We start from the raw sequence: 15,501 nt of genomic DNA, 5'->3' as shown, positions 1-15,501 counted from the left end.
CGGAGCTGCAACTTTGCCTGCTACCGACGACTTCGTCTTCAACCCTTTCTTCGGCTTCGTCTCAGGTCGCAGCAGCGTTGAGCTCAGCAGTTTCCAGGATTCCCTTGACTCGCAACCCATGCGAAAATTTGAAGCGATTTATTTACTTTTTGCCATTGCCATTTGCCGTTTGTAGCTGGCAAAAAACGAAAAACCAACCCAACCTAACGCAACCCAAACCAAATCCAACTCAACGTTCCTAACTCGTGCCTTAGTGTCCCCATGCATGTATGTATGTATGTATAGATTGTTGTTGATTTTATTTATATACATACATATATGTATATGTATTTTTTTCCTCTGCCTTTCACAAATGCGGTGCAACAACAAATTGAGGCATATACGAATTACCTAGTTAATGTTGATTGACTGCATCTCCTTGAGCATTGAATGATATCATTTCATTTCCTAAACTTTTTCACAGACACATGTTAATCTTTAAAGAGAAGATGGCAAATTTTGTAAAACATGATATTTAACAGCTGATTTTAGAATAGTTTCAACTTTTCAAAACTTTATATATTTATTGGAAAGTTCAAATTAGATTTGGCATTGAGTTTCGTTCATTGAAATCATTAGAACTGATCTATGATAAATGTATTAAGAAGATACATGTAACAAATTTGCTTTCTGGAATGTTCTATAAATAGACAAAGACTCCTTCGGTAAGATTCGGTTAAACATATGTTCTATTATTCTAAAAAACGGACTTAAAGTTTACTCAATCAGACAGCTCTTAAAAGTAATTTTACATACAAGATTCATTGGGAACTTGAGCTCTATTCTACCAAGATGTTTGAAGGGGATCCTTTGGGTCGCTCAACCTTTTGCATGTGCCCTTCCTATGCTCTGTCCTAAATAGTTACGCTTGTTGTTTTCTATTTTATTGCACAAATGGTAATGGTCTTGTTTTTCATTTTTAACATTATTTTTTTTTTCTTGTGTTTGGATTACATTGTCGCCGTTGCCCGGCATTTGTCCTTTCTGTTCCTTTTTCTGTTTGGTTTTATTTTTTACGTTTTCCTTTCGTTTTCATTTTTTTTTTTTTTTGCTTGGGCGCATTTGCAGCGTTATGACAAACAAGTGTCCATTTATTTGCCAAATTTAATGTTTCACCATTTTCTCTGGTGACAAATTATTCTGCTTCGATTTCTCGAGACTGGAAAACGTTTCACACCCATCTTTTCCATCCTCACTCACTCACTAACTCGCTCGCTCAGTTACTCGGCTACCATTTGGCCAAATGGCTGGCAGGCAGCTGGACAACTGTGACTTGAATTTAATAATAAAAAAAAAACCGAAGGAGAAAAAAAAAAAGAAAAAAAAACGGCTAATGGGAGACATTCCGCTATATAGCCACGCCCCCCCCCGAAGCCAAACACAACCCAAAAAGCCAAAACCAAGGCCAACTGTCGCCTTTTGCCACTCTTGGACCCGCTCACTGGACTAATATTTTTCAAATATTTAACAGCATCTCACACCAAGCTTAGCTCCTTTTTGGCTATCTTCTGGCCACCATCTCCATTTCCATCTCCATCCGCCATCCGCCATCCTCCCGATTCCTATTCTCGATGTCCTTAAGCAACGTTTAGCAACGTTGGTGGCTAATGCATAATTTATACAAAATTTGTCATTGCCATTAAGGTAAGCACAATCCGCGTTTTTCACTAATTGGGCAGGTGTTTTAACGTTAACGGTAACGTTAAATCTGGTATAGGTTCCAGCTCGGGGTGTTTTGTAGGTGTTTTCGTTAATTAGCTGCTATGTCATGTAAAAATGTCCACTGTGGATGCCCCTAGATGTTATCTAAAAATGTTGTGTAAAACAAAGGTCAAAACATTTGTACACAGTTTCATTTTCCTTTTCTATATCCCTCTCTTTCTCTCTGGGTGTGTGTGTGTGTGTGTGTCTTTTTTTTCCCCTCTTTACTCTTTGTATTTAAAATTTTCTGACATGTCAGCTACCACTAGTAGTGGTAGGAGGGCAAAATTAATGAATAGATTATGATTAATGAACGGCGACATCATTAAAATATATTTATATATTCAAATTGCGGTTTTCTGACCGACCACCGACCTCCATGACCAACTCTCGACCAACTCGAGGCTGCGGCATCTATGAATGGGAAACGACAACGCTGGAAGGATGCTGGGGAGAAGAAAGGACCAGCATGAAAAGCGAATGAATGAAACGAGGCGGCATTGTCCGTCCGGATGGTTTTGCTCTGAAATGTCATACAACAAACACAAAAGCACACACAAAATGTTAAATCATTAGTTTAAATTGCCGCAACAAAAACAGACAAAAAAAAAAAAAAAAAATGAAAACGAAGGAGACAAAATATTTTTTTTTTTCTGCACGAAAATTTTTGCGTTCAGCTATTTACAAAATATGAAAAACGTGGACGAAAACGAGAAGAAGGCAGACCAAAAGCAAAAGTAAAGCAAGTGGAATCAGCGGCAAAAGACCGAGAAGATAAAAGCGTACGCATCCTTGAACTTTTATTTATTTATATCTCGCTCTGCCCTGGCTTCAGACTGCGAATCCTGTGACTGCTGCTCCTGCTCCACTTCTGCCCACTCCTGTTGCCACTATTGCTCCACTGCTTCAGCTCCATGCCTCCATATTGCTTTGTTTGTTTGCTTGCCACGAAGTCCAACCGCAAAAGCTGCCCGGGTCCGTTGGCATTTTTGCATATTGCCCATACGCAATGTTGCCGCTGGGCAAAAGTTTTCCTCAACGACGTTTGCTTTATTAAAAAACTAGCCAAAAACGAAAAAAGGAGGAAAAAAAGGATAGAAAAAAAAGAGAAACTTTGCTACGAATTATTTCAATTCTAATTTATTTTGTGTTTATACTGCAAGGGAAATATTCTGGTATTTTTGATCGTTGTCGCAGTCGGATAGTTGAATGATAATGATGACGACAACGACTCCAACGAGTAGCAGAACCAGGACCTACAGCAAGAACGATGAAACAACAAGCAGAGAGGGAATGCTGGTTTTGTGGGACACAAACTGAGATGCAGTAAAGGAACAACGAACAAGAACTATGTATATTCAAAATGGCAAATGAGTTTTATGCGAGTGTTGTTAGACAATGACATGCACATAATTCAACTTTGCTATGGCAACAAATGCACTCTGTTCCACAGTGAATAAGAGATATTAACTAGCAGAGATAGAGTAAGAGGAAGACAGAGAGAGAAAGAGAGAGAGAGAGAGTGAGAAAGGGAAAGGAAAAGCCCTGCATACGGAGATGGCCAAAGGAGACGAATAATGGCAAGAGGCAGAGGTGATATAGCCATCTATCTATTCCCACTTGCCAGCTTTTGGGTTGCTGTTTTAGATTGACAACAGCTACAACACATCCCAAACAGCAAGCATTTGGGAGTGAGAATGAGGGGCCAAAATGGTCTTATAAAGAGCTTAGCAATGGCAATCGCAATCCTTATTCGTACTCGCATTTTCCTGTTCGTCCTTGTCAAGTGAATTTCGGGGTGTTGATCTAGCTTAAAAGTTATCTTTGATTATGTGTCGCTTTAAGTGGATTTATCTATAAACTTCTTGTGGGCTGCGGCCAAGTGCCAAATGTGATTTACACTCCCACACCCAAACACATACACACACACACACACGCACACACACATAGAACACAATTATCTACTTATTTACTATTATCAATTATCAAATGGACTGTGATTATAATGTACCTTCGATTGACATGATGGCTTATGCTGAATATATTCTTAACACCTGCATTAATGCATTTAAATCATTAATTCTATGGATAGTAGAAGAATATTATGATTGATTAGAAAGGTTGCCATGTGAAATGCATTAGATAAATACGAGAAAATATCTTAAAACCCAAAACTTAAATATACAATTTCCGCATTAATTGACATTAGAAGGGGTCTAAACGAGACGAGCAGATGGATAAACAATATAAACCCTTTTCACTAATCAAGAATACATGATATATACCTTGTTGTTGTTGTTGTTGACAATGTTTTCTCCGCATTCCACTATCTTCACCAAAAATAATTATAGGGTATATATAAAAAGCAAACTAACGAACCACTTATATTCAAAAATGAAACATAATAAAGTGGACTAAGGAAAATAAGATGAAAAGAAAAAGCTAATTTCGGGATACTTTTATACTCAATCTAAAAAAGTGAACTAAAAATTCACAAAATCAGTCTTAAGTCCAACAGTCCAGGAACACATTTTTGTTTTATTTGAAGCAATTAAATCTCATAAAATATCTTTATGCATTTATGTCAGCTACTTTGAGATTGATAAGACTTAACTACCAGAAACAATGCATCAAATATGTATGATGAAAGTTCCGCCCTCTGTCTTCCTCTCTTCCTTTTGGCCATCATCCGCAAATTTCCGCCATCATAACATTTACAGTTGTTGCATTTTATAATCAAACTTGTTACTGGAGCTACTTTTGATTTAACGTCGCCCAATCTGCCCTCCACATGGCTTCCGTCTCTAGACTCTCATCAAAGTTTACCCGAACAGACAGCGCCGCAGCCACAGCAACAGTGGTAGAAACAGAGGCTGAGGCAGAATGAATAAGTAGTCCCACCTCCTGCTCATGGCCTCCCTGCCCCTTGTTGTGTCCCCTATCTCTAGAATTGCCCACCACTCCAGTTTGAATGCTGCCACATCTCCTGCCTTCCCTTAGCCGTTAAACCGACTTCAGAATTAATCAAATCCAAGTCAGATGTTGCGCGTTGCCAAAAAACTTAAGCACAACAACACCGACAGCAATTTGTTGTTATTCTTGGCAGTCGGTCTCTTGTACTCCTGCTCGTGCCCCTGCCCTCTGCAACCCTTACCCCCTGCTTTTTAGCCAATCCTTTTTGCTTGAGCGTGTTCCCCTTGCACCATTTTGGCAAAAGAGTTGGCGAGCGTCGACGGACGTCCCTTTCATTTCATTGCCATAACGCACATTTACAAAATTATATTTGTAAACTTCTACACCCCATCCCTACAACCATCCTTTATTCACATCACAGTTCTCACCCCAAGTGGCCCTCTTCTTCAGATTCTTTTGCTCATCCGCCCCCTGCAGGCATTAATGTACAATGAAATTGGCCAAAACTTGGCGCGCACATCACAAATATTAGCGCATAAAGATGATGATTTTATGACGATAATGAGGATGAGTATGAGAATAAGGATAAGTATGAGGATGTGGCACAAGGTCGGAATGTGCGGATGGGTGGCTGGTTGTGGTTGAGTGGTGAGTGGCTTTTAGCTCGACTTAGCCAGACTCTGGCTAACATGTTAATGATGTTGTACCAATGATTTGATAGCCGCAGCCGCAGCCAATAAGCCAGAATTCATTCGAGTTGGCCACTAATGAAGACTCAATTACAATGATGTACATTCCAACCAGTGCCCCAGCCATCGTCAACGCCGACGCCTGTTCAGGTTCACCCAGCCAGCCAGCTAGCCAGCCAGCCAGCCAACCAGCCGGCCATGGGGCAGGCAGTCAGAGTTCGCCTCTGCTTGGCCTGGCTGTTCATTAACATTTGACCGTGCCTAGAACCACCAACTCAATGCGATAACAGTGTGTGGGGGCCGGGAACGGGGGCCAAGTGGGGGAAGTGGTTAATGAATCTCTATCGAAACTGTAGCCAATTTCGATGATGCGGCTGGTTTTGATGGCCAAAAGTTATTCCATCGTTGACAGCATTGTGTGCCACAACATTTGGCAGCATAAGATTCCCAGATAATTAGACTTAATTCGCTGATCCTGACAGCCACTCTCTCTCTTTCTCTCTCTCGCCAAAAAAAAACTGACAATATTAACAGCTTGTCTTACATAAGCCACAAGTATATATAGTTTGCAATTTGCATTTGTAAAATATTCATTGAGTGCTTGTCAAATTTTCAACTAGCCTCCAACTTGGCCATTTTCTTGATATTTTTAAACAGCCGATTCGTTAATATCCAAGCTCGATTGGTTTTTGATTAAAATGTTCAGAGATAAATTTACAATTTATACAAATTTTTAACTTCTTGGAAGACTTATATTGAGTTTTGATCATTTCGTTTTTACTTCTTTCAAGTAGGTCAATATTTTCAACAATTCTTGATTGCAAATTACTTCGTTACGTATAGAAATAGCAACTTCATTATAGATAGCAATCTGATTTCCTATGCTTCCTATTCACGTCCCAGTTGACCGACTGTAAACGTTTTGCAAACTATATGACAAATATTGATTTTTGATACGTATTTGGCATTCATTTGAGTTCTTCATCTATTACAATTCATCGGTTTTCTCATTACTCTTCATATTTTTATTTGCTGAATGGTTGGCAAACAAATTGCTTTTGTAATTTGACGTTTAATTCGCGTAATTAGTGTGTCGACATTCTCTCTTTCTGTCTCGCTCTGTCTTTTTGCCCCTTTTCTTTAGTCGATTTCCTTTTCACCGTTTCGACCGTTTTCAAGTTTCCTTGTCTGTTCCTTTTTTTCCTTCCTTTTTTCTGCTGTTGTTCTTCGTTTTTTTTTTGCCTGTTGTGTTGGCTTTAATTAAATTCATTGCCATATTTATGAAACTTTTTTCATTAAATTTTCTGCGTTATTTCTTGGGCGCATTCCCCGTTCGAACCCTCAGACATATTTGCGCAACCGCCCATAACCGGAGCCACAGTCATAGAAGCCATAGACGTACACACATAGCTGAAGACGGATTCGCAGTTCCGGATCCCCTTGTCCACTCAAAAGATTGGTCCTGGGATGGGAGACTCGAGATTCTTTTTTTTCTCCTGCGGATTTTACGCATTTCCGTTGGCAGAGAAAATGTTATAAAAATAAAAATAAAAAAATTCTGACACCTAAATTGCTGTGACATATTTGATTTATGAGGCCACCTATTTGGCCCAAAACATAAAAGCATGGACCAACCGGACAAACAGCCAAAAAAAAAAAAAAAAAAAAAAAAAATGAAGCGGAGTAGACGAGGAACCGAAACGGAAAAAAAGGGACCAAACCAAAAAGGAAGCAGGCAACACATAAAAAACACGAAAGGAAGTGGCACTAAAACAATTACAAAATAAAAACGATTACACGCCACTTCCGGCGACATAAAAATGGCGCATGGCTACGAAGACGAAGATGCTCGACAAAAGGGTTCGGCTAAAGGACCCACACACACACCACACACACACACTTATGCATGTACACATACATATACACACATATGTATATGTATATACACGCATCCATTTAATAAAAGAGGCCACTAAAAGACGCTAGCAATACAGGACCATAATCTTGGGTTAAAGACCATTAAGAATTTTTATTTTCAATTAAACCCGATTTGCCTTAATGCCCCACAAGGCCGACAACGATGAAGCCGAAATGTCGCCGACCAACAGCAGCAACAACAGTAACAAAATGCCATAACAGCAACAACATCGTGTGGGCTGGCCGCCGGCAAAGAAATTTATATGCGCCGCATAGTCTAAAAGGGTCGGCCTGTCGTCCTCGAGTCGCTGACTTTACGCGTTAACCCCCTTCCAAACAAAACAAAACAAAAAAAAAACCAAAAAACCAAGAAAAAAAGAAAAATGAAGAGAAAACCAAATCCCGAACATCCTCGAAGGCGCACACAACACCAAGGGCCAGCCAAGAGGCAGCTAGGACAAGGGTGACTAAATTCAAATGCGATTTTTATGCTATTGCTGCTTTTCAATATTGGGAGGACATGGAGTAAGACCCACATAAATGGGCATCCACCCACCCACCCCCCAACCTCAATCTAGAAGGAGGACTTGGACTAGGACTAGGTAAGGGGAATATACGATACGAACAGCAAACAGCCAAGGATGCGAAAAGGGAGATGAATGAGGGCAACGAAACAAACACAAACTGAAAAACTGCAAAAGAAAAACACAAACAACTCGCAAAGCGCAACAAAAGTTTTGCCGATATAAAAATAAAAAACACAGAAAAAAGTGTGGACTGCTCGAGTGGCCGCTGCCACCGCCCCTTCGACCACCAGATGAGTGAGAGATAGAAGGAGAGAGGGAGATGGGAGGAGAATAAAATAGAATATACTCTGCCAGCTCAGCTTAGCCGAAGCAGAGTGGATTGGAAGAAGGGGAAAGCGAAGCAAAGTATATTTAAGTGCTTAAAGTAAAATGATGTCGTACGAACTCGAAACTAAAAACAAGTTAGTATGGTAACTTTTGGCCTTAGGCACATACACACAAACACACACACAGCTATATTGTGTGTCTTACGGTCTGTCTTTCTGTCTGTCTGTCTGTCTGTGGCTATATCTGTGTATGTGTATGTGTCTGTCTGTGTGTGTATGGGTGTGCACAATCCGCACAAAAAATCGTTGTAGCGTATCTATGAGCTCGCATCTTTGAGATAGTTTAGCGTGAAAATAAAGTAAAGTACGGTAAAATTGTTGGCAGTTGATTATTGAATCGCTTTAGGTCAAAGCTCAACAGTCGAGTGGAACTCGGTATGGTGGGTGGCTGAACACGCAGGCAGACAGGCAGGCAGTCAGCCATCCAGCCAACCATCCAGCCAGGCAGGCAGCAAACAAAAAATAACAACAACAACATAGCAAACAAGTCAGCAACAGCAGCAACATGGCAGGCAAGCAGAGATTAAAGCGTTTATTGATGCGCAGATTGCGCGCATTTTAGCCAGGAGGAACAGAACAGGCAGAAACCAAAGTAGACCCACAGGAGCGGGAGTCGAAGCTCAAAAGACGTAGAGAGTAGGAGCAGCGGGAGGAGCAAAGTGAGTAGGTCTTCGTTTCTAGAGCTTGTATTCTGTGTCTGTGTGTGTGTGTGGGTAGCAAGCGTCTGCAACTGAAATTGTCAGTGGCTGTCGCTGCTTACGCTCAAATTGAAATAATTAAATTGATAAAATGTGGCAAAGATTAAGCGCCGGCACTTTATTTGGCTTAAAGGCAGCAGCAGCAGCAGAGGAAACGGAGGCAACAACAACAACAGCAATCTTTACTAAGCCAACTGTGGAGTGTTGATTAAATAAATAAACCAATATTGCCCAAGGCTCTGCTTTAGTATGTGTATGTATGTGACTTCTTGTATATGTGTTTGTGCGTTTGTGTGTGTGTGTGTGTGTGTGTGTGTGCGTAACAGGTAATGTTATTTGTCTTTGGCATTATTTTCAAATCGCTTTTGAACTGCCATTTGTTTGCCAGCGCCTTTTGGCCTTTTTGGTCTCGGGCAAACTTTGAATTTGTGAATTGTTTGCTTAACGAGTAGATATATATGTATAATTTGGTATGCAGCTATCCCCTTCTCCACCTCAACGTCCTCGTTGGTCCTCATCCTATTCTGGCTATTTCAATTATTTCCCTGATAAATTCGGTTAATCCTAATATTGGGGTCTCAACCTTTGGCGATTTCATGTTCGCCCCTTTTTGAATTCAAGTGAGCGAAAATCCCCTCCATTATGGAAAATGCATTCAATCGCGTTTAAAGCAAATTGTAATCTGTATAATAAATATGAGTGTGTATATTAGGACCCTTGATTTAATTGTTTTTTGGCTGCTTTTGTTGCTCATTTTGTTGATTTCAACAACTAAGTAGCGGTGTATAAATGTGTGTGTGTGTGTGTGTGTGTGTGTGTGGGGTATGGCGGTTTTTTTTTTTTTTTTTTTTTTTTTTTTTTTTTTTTTTTAAATTCATTTATTACATAATTAACAACAACATATATATATATTACAAATTTAAAGCTGCGAATACGTATTAGGGGGGTTTCTGCGGGACGTCCCATGGGGAATTGCTTCGCAAAAACCTATAACCCTTTACGTATGGCCATTCCTTTCACGCTCTGCCTTTCTTAGGCTGATTCCCACGAAGCCAGTAAAGCTGCTCACTGCTTCCCACGCCGCCGCGTCTGCCAGCATTATGGGCACCAGGTTCTCGGTAGTCAGCACAGTGCCTACCGTTTCCTCCAGGAGCCGCCGTTGACTAGTGAATCGCCTGCATGCGAAGAGGGCGTGTTCCGCGTCCTCTACCATTCCATCACCACATGTCAGGCAGTACGGCTCAGCCTCGTGTCCGAATCTGTGGAGATAGGATCTGAAACAGCCATGTCCTGTGATGAACTGTGTCAGATGGAAAGTCGCCTGTCCATGCTTCCGTTCAATCCATGGCCTGATCGTGGGGATAAGGGTGTGGGTCCACCTACCCTTGCTAGATGAATCCCACCGCTCTTGCCAGATGGCTAAGCTTTGCATCCTTGCGTCGTCGCTAGCTGTCCGCTTTGGTGTACCGTTCCTTTTTGCGTCCGCGATGTTCCTGGCCTCGTCCGCAAGTAAGTTGATGGGAATCATGCCTGCAACCACCAGCGCAGCATCCTCAGAGACCGTCCTAAAACCGCTGCAGACCCTTAGCGCGCAGAGACGGTAGGTAGCGGTAATGCCCCTACTGTACGCCGTAGTGTGTATGGCGTTGGCCCAGATTTGTGCCGCATACAAAATGACCGATTTCAGCACACTCATCAGGAGTTGTCTCCGCTCCTGTTTCGGTCCTCTCGTGTTCAGCATTAGCCTCGATAACGCCTGCCCTGTGCTCGCTGCTTTCCGTTGAACGTTCTCCAAATGCTCTCTGAAGCATAGACGGGTGTCTAGCCACACGCCCAGGTACCGGATGGCTCGCTTTGAGGTGATTGTGGAACCTTCCACTTGCACTGAGGCATGTTCAACTGTTTTCCTACTGCTGATCAGAACCGCCTCCGTTTTTTCGGCTGCCAGGGCTAGGCCAACCGACTGAAGCCACTGCGTGATGCTGGCTATAGCTTGCGAGGCCACTGATTCTGCCTTCTCCAGCTCCTTGGCAACAATAACAATAGCCACGTCGTCAGCATATCCGATGGCTTCGCAACCTGGCGGGAGTGGGAGACGCAGCACTCCGTCGTACATCAGGTTCCAAAGAAGCGGACCCAGAACCGAGCCTTGTGGCACTCCAGCAGACACATTACGACTCTTAGGGCCGTCGGAGGTGCCGTATCTCAGGATCCTCTGCCTAAAAAAGCTCCGAATGATGGCAAGGAGGTACGGGGGGACGCCGAGATCATGGATGGTGCTGAGTATGCAGCTCCAATCCGCAGTGTTGAAGGCGTTCTTTACGTCAAGCGTGACAACAAGGCAGTATTGTTTGGAGCCTCCTTTCCATCTTGTTCCTTCGATGGCGCTGCTGGCGATGCCAACCACCTTGCTGACTGCGTCAATGGTGGATCTTGCCTTGCGAAAACCGAATTGGTTGGCTGAGAGACCGCCGCACTCGCTGACGTAAGCGTTCAGTCTTGCTCCGATGAGACCTTCAAACACCTTGCCTATAGAGTCCACCAGACATATCGGTCTATAGGAGGGCGAAGTATCTGTAGGCTTCCCCGGCTTTGGAAGAAGGGCCAACTTCTGGATCTTCCATTGCTCGGGGAAAACTCCCTCGGTGAGGCAGCGGTTGAAGACGGCTGCGAAGACATCTGGTCGTAGAGTCAGGGCCAGTTTAACGGCGCGGTTTGGGATCCGATCTGGACCGGGTGCTTTGCCGAGTTGGAGCGACTTGGCCGCCGCCAGGACTTCATCCGACGAGATCGCATCAATGGTGTGTGATGCTGGAACTGGATGCTGAGCTATGCTTGGGGAAATCGGGCGATTGGGGAATAGGCCGTCGATAATTTGTGAGACTTCTTCCGCGTCAGATGGGATGAGCTGGCGGTTTGCATGTATCCGCTTGACCACTATTTTGTATGCTCTTCCCCATGGGTCGTGTTCTGCGGAGTCACACAGCTGCAAATAAACTTCCCTTTTCGCGGAAAGGATGGCCTTCTTGAGGGACCTTCTAGCCGAGCTGTAATGGGCGTGGTGGTGTGTCCAGTCCGAGTCCATGCGCTTCCTTGCTCGTTGGTATTTCCTTCTTGCAGCCATACAGGATCTCCTCAAATCTGCAATTTCTCCGTTCCACCAGAATACTGGTTTGTGGTGGCTTCTGAATGGTCTGGATTGGGCCATACTTGCCGTGCTGGCAGCAGCCAACATACTGCAGGCTTCGTTCGCCATTTCTTGTGCCGTGGTTGCTGTGAGACTTTGCCGGGTCAGCATTGAAGAGAACGCCTGCGGGTCCAGCGTGTCTTCTTTGAAGGGCATGTCGATAGGGAGGGGGTGCGCTTCGTGCTGTCGTCTGTCCGCTTCACGGCCTATAGTAACACGGATCGCCTCATGGTCGCTCGCCGTGTAACAATTATCCAGATTCCAGGCTGATGTCCTCGCAAGGCCACTGCTTACGTACGTAAGATCTATCACTGATCCCCTTCCAGCCCTATTGAACGTGTTTTGGGTGCCATGGTTCAATAGTTCGACGTCTAGGGAGGCAAAAGCGTCGAGCAAAGCGCGGCCTCGCGCGTTTGTGGAGGAGCTTCCCCATTCCTGTGCCCATGCGTTGAAGTCTCCCGCGATTATGGTGGGGCTGTGTGTCCTTACGTCGGTCGTCAGTTCATCTAGCGCCTTGCAGAAGTCCGTAAGGCACAGACTGGGCGGCAAGTAGCAACTGTACAGCCATATCCCTTTGACCTGTGCCCTGATGAAGTGCTCGCCAGCTAGCCTGGAAAGGAGCTGCGAGGGTGGACTGCCACATGCCCAGATGGCGGCCTTGCCCGACGTGCTATACGCCCAATTGGGTGAGGTTTTCCTGCGGAATGGTTCGCTGATTACTGCCGCGTCAGATTTGGTCTCTCGCACCCGCTGCTTAAGTAGTTCATGGGCGGCCTCGCAGTGGTTTAAGTTTAGCTGGGTAAAGCTAAACATTTCGTCTTGGTCGAGACGACTTCATGGGCCCAGCCTGCGTTGTTGAGGGGCACCGCTGGCTGCCTGCTACGTGTTTTCGCTCGGTGATCCCTCTTGACTCGCATATACAGCAGTTAAAACCATTGCTGCATTCCTTCGCTTTGTGGTCCTTGCCGCCGCATCTTATGCACCAGTTTGTCCTGTCGACGGGGCTGTTGCACGTTGCCGCCATATGTCCAAATTCTAGGCACCTGTAGCATCTTGACGCCGAAGTGCTTACGCGTACCCTGCATACCGAGTATCCAATCTTCAGGTGGGCTGCTTTCAGGATTGCTTCTGCTACCGCTCCTGGGACGCAGATTGTTGCCCTCTGATTTCCTCCGTGCGCTGGCCGCAGACTCTTAACATCTGCGGGAACAATTTTCAGACTCAGCTGGTCGGAGACGGCCTGAACGATTTCCTCCTTGGTGGTTTCGCCATCCATGTCCAGAATCTCCAATCTGGTCAGATTCGATAGTGCCCTTGCCTCGACTTGACCTTCAAGCGCGGATCCTATGTCCTCCTTCAGCTGGGTGACATTCTCTGCTCCTGCTGCGTTTAGTTCCAGTAGGAGGTCTCCTTTGGCGGTACGTCTCACGGAGCGCACGCTTTCGCCCACTGCCTGCAGCTTGGTATCCTGGCTCCTTGTCACCAGCTTTAGCATGTCGCTATATGTCATCTCACTCTTCCGTTGTACCAAAATAGCGGCAGGACGCTTCTTTGGTAGAGTCCGTGTCGGTCGCCTCGTCGTCACTGTCTGCCATGCAGGCTCTGTTTGTGGCACTATCCCCTCGTTGTCGTGCGGCGGAAAAGCTTCTCGCGGCCGGCGATTTTCCGGCGACAGGGTTTCCGAAGTGTTGGCGGCGGCGGCGACTGCTCTCTGGCGGGGCATCCTAGGCTGCTGTTGCGGCTTCTCTGTTTGTTGCCCTCTGGTGACGAGGGACACTTTACTGCACTTGGCGCATGCCGCTACTGTTTCAGAGTCGCTATCGCTGCACAGAATGCTACTCACTGCCTGCTGCAATTCTTTAAGTCTGTCGACTTTCTCTCTGAGAGCATTCGTGATGGCTCGCTTGCCTCCCTCTTTTTCTGGCTTGATGCGTTCGGCTATTTCCTCCAGTAACGCTCCCATTTCTGCCAACTCGCTCTTGCCCCTTACTTGTTGCAACTTAGATTTCTTTGGTTGCATCGCACCGCCTGCTGGAGGACTCTGGGAAACTTCACGCAGCCTCTTTGGCGTATCGGTCGCGCCAAACAACTCATTCACTGCTACTCGCTCATGACCGAACAGAGCCTCTATCGCAAGCTGACTGCATGGACTGTCGGCGCAAACAGACTCAGACCATAGAGCCGGTGCTGAGGCGAACGCCATTGACTGGCGCCGCCCACTTGGCCCCGCCATCAAGCCAGCCGATCTCAAGCCCTCCATGCTTGAAGCCACGTATTTCCTCCTGGAGTTTTTTGGGAGTTATGCCGCTCCCTGCTCGGCTCCACACAGTTCAAATTTCGGTCCGGGTTAATTGAAAATTTAAAAAATTAATTGGATAATTAATTTAAAAAAAAAAAAAATTAATTTAAAAAAAATTAATTTAAAAAAAAAAAATTAATTAAAAAATTAATTAAAAAAATTTTCCACAGGGCGGATTTGAACCTGGTATTTTCGCCTCCAAGACAGAGTGCTTGTCTCTGACAATTAATCTGTATACAAAAAACAAAAATACTCCAATTGAAAAACTTTCCACAGGGCGGAATTGAGCCTGGTACTTTCGCCTACAAGGCAGAGTGCTTGTCTTGGGGCCCACAGACCGAGTTCTCAGCTGGAGGGCTGGAACACAGCTAGATACTATGGGGGCCCTAAAAGTATGCCGCACTTTGCGCGATCACTTTAAAGCTCACTTTAAGCTCCGCTTTAAAGCTTTCAGCGATTTCGCGGAGTTGGCAGGTGCCAATGTTGGGGCTTTTAAGCCCGGGTTGGCCTGACCAGTGCACAGCTGATACCTGCACCACGAGTCGGCTGTCCAGCTGTGGAAAAAAGGTGGGAGAAAAAGAAAAAAGAAAAACAGAGGCCAAAAAATATTTGTGTATATACGTATGTATGTAAATATTAGAAGAGATGACTCAAACCAGGAGACACTTCAGTTGGTGTTATCGATGTCGATGATGGTGATAGGGGTGCGACCACCCCACTACTACACACGCGCGCGCGAGAGCTGTGAGGAGAGCAATTTGCGCCCCTCACCCCCCTGGACTGATGACCGCAGCAGCCCCAGCAGGTTTTAAGACGAAATCGCGACCGGGTGCCTGGCGATTCGGGATAACCGTGAGTAGGCCTGCGTAGCCAACACCGTCTCACACTATCCGCTTTACTTTGCAGATAATACACGTCCCGTAGACTAGCGAAAAACCCGGATTACAACAGAGCGTCGAATCAGCGTCGTTCCTTTAGCTTCGATAGTCGATAGTGGGGTATGGCGGTGTCAGTGTGTGTGTGTGTGAAAGGATTGAGTTGGGGTGTGCTTGTAAAGCAAAATGAGTAATGAATTTGGGTTTATAAAATGTAATTTGAGTAATCAAATTTTCAAGCATTATGTGGTATTATTATGGAGCTTGCAT

The sequence above is a fragment of the Drosophila tropicalis genome, unplaced genomic scaffold (genome assembly GCF_018151085.1).
Source record: "Drosophila tropicalis isolate 14030-0801.00 unplaced genomic scaffold, ASM1815108v1 contig_859, whole genome shotgun sequence".
NCBI classification, from domain to species: domain Eukaryota; kingdom Metazoa; phylum Arthropoda; class Insecta; order Diptera; family Drosophilidae; genus Drosophila; species Drosophila tropicalis.
This window is presented reverse-complemented; position numbering follows the sequence as displayed.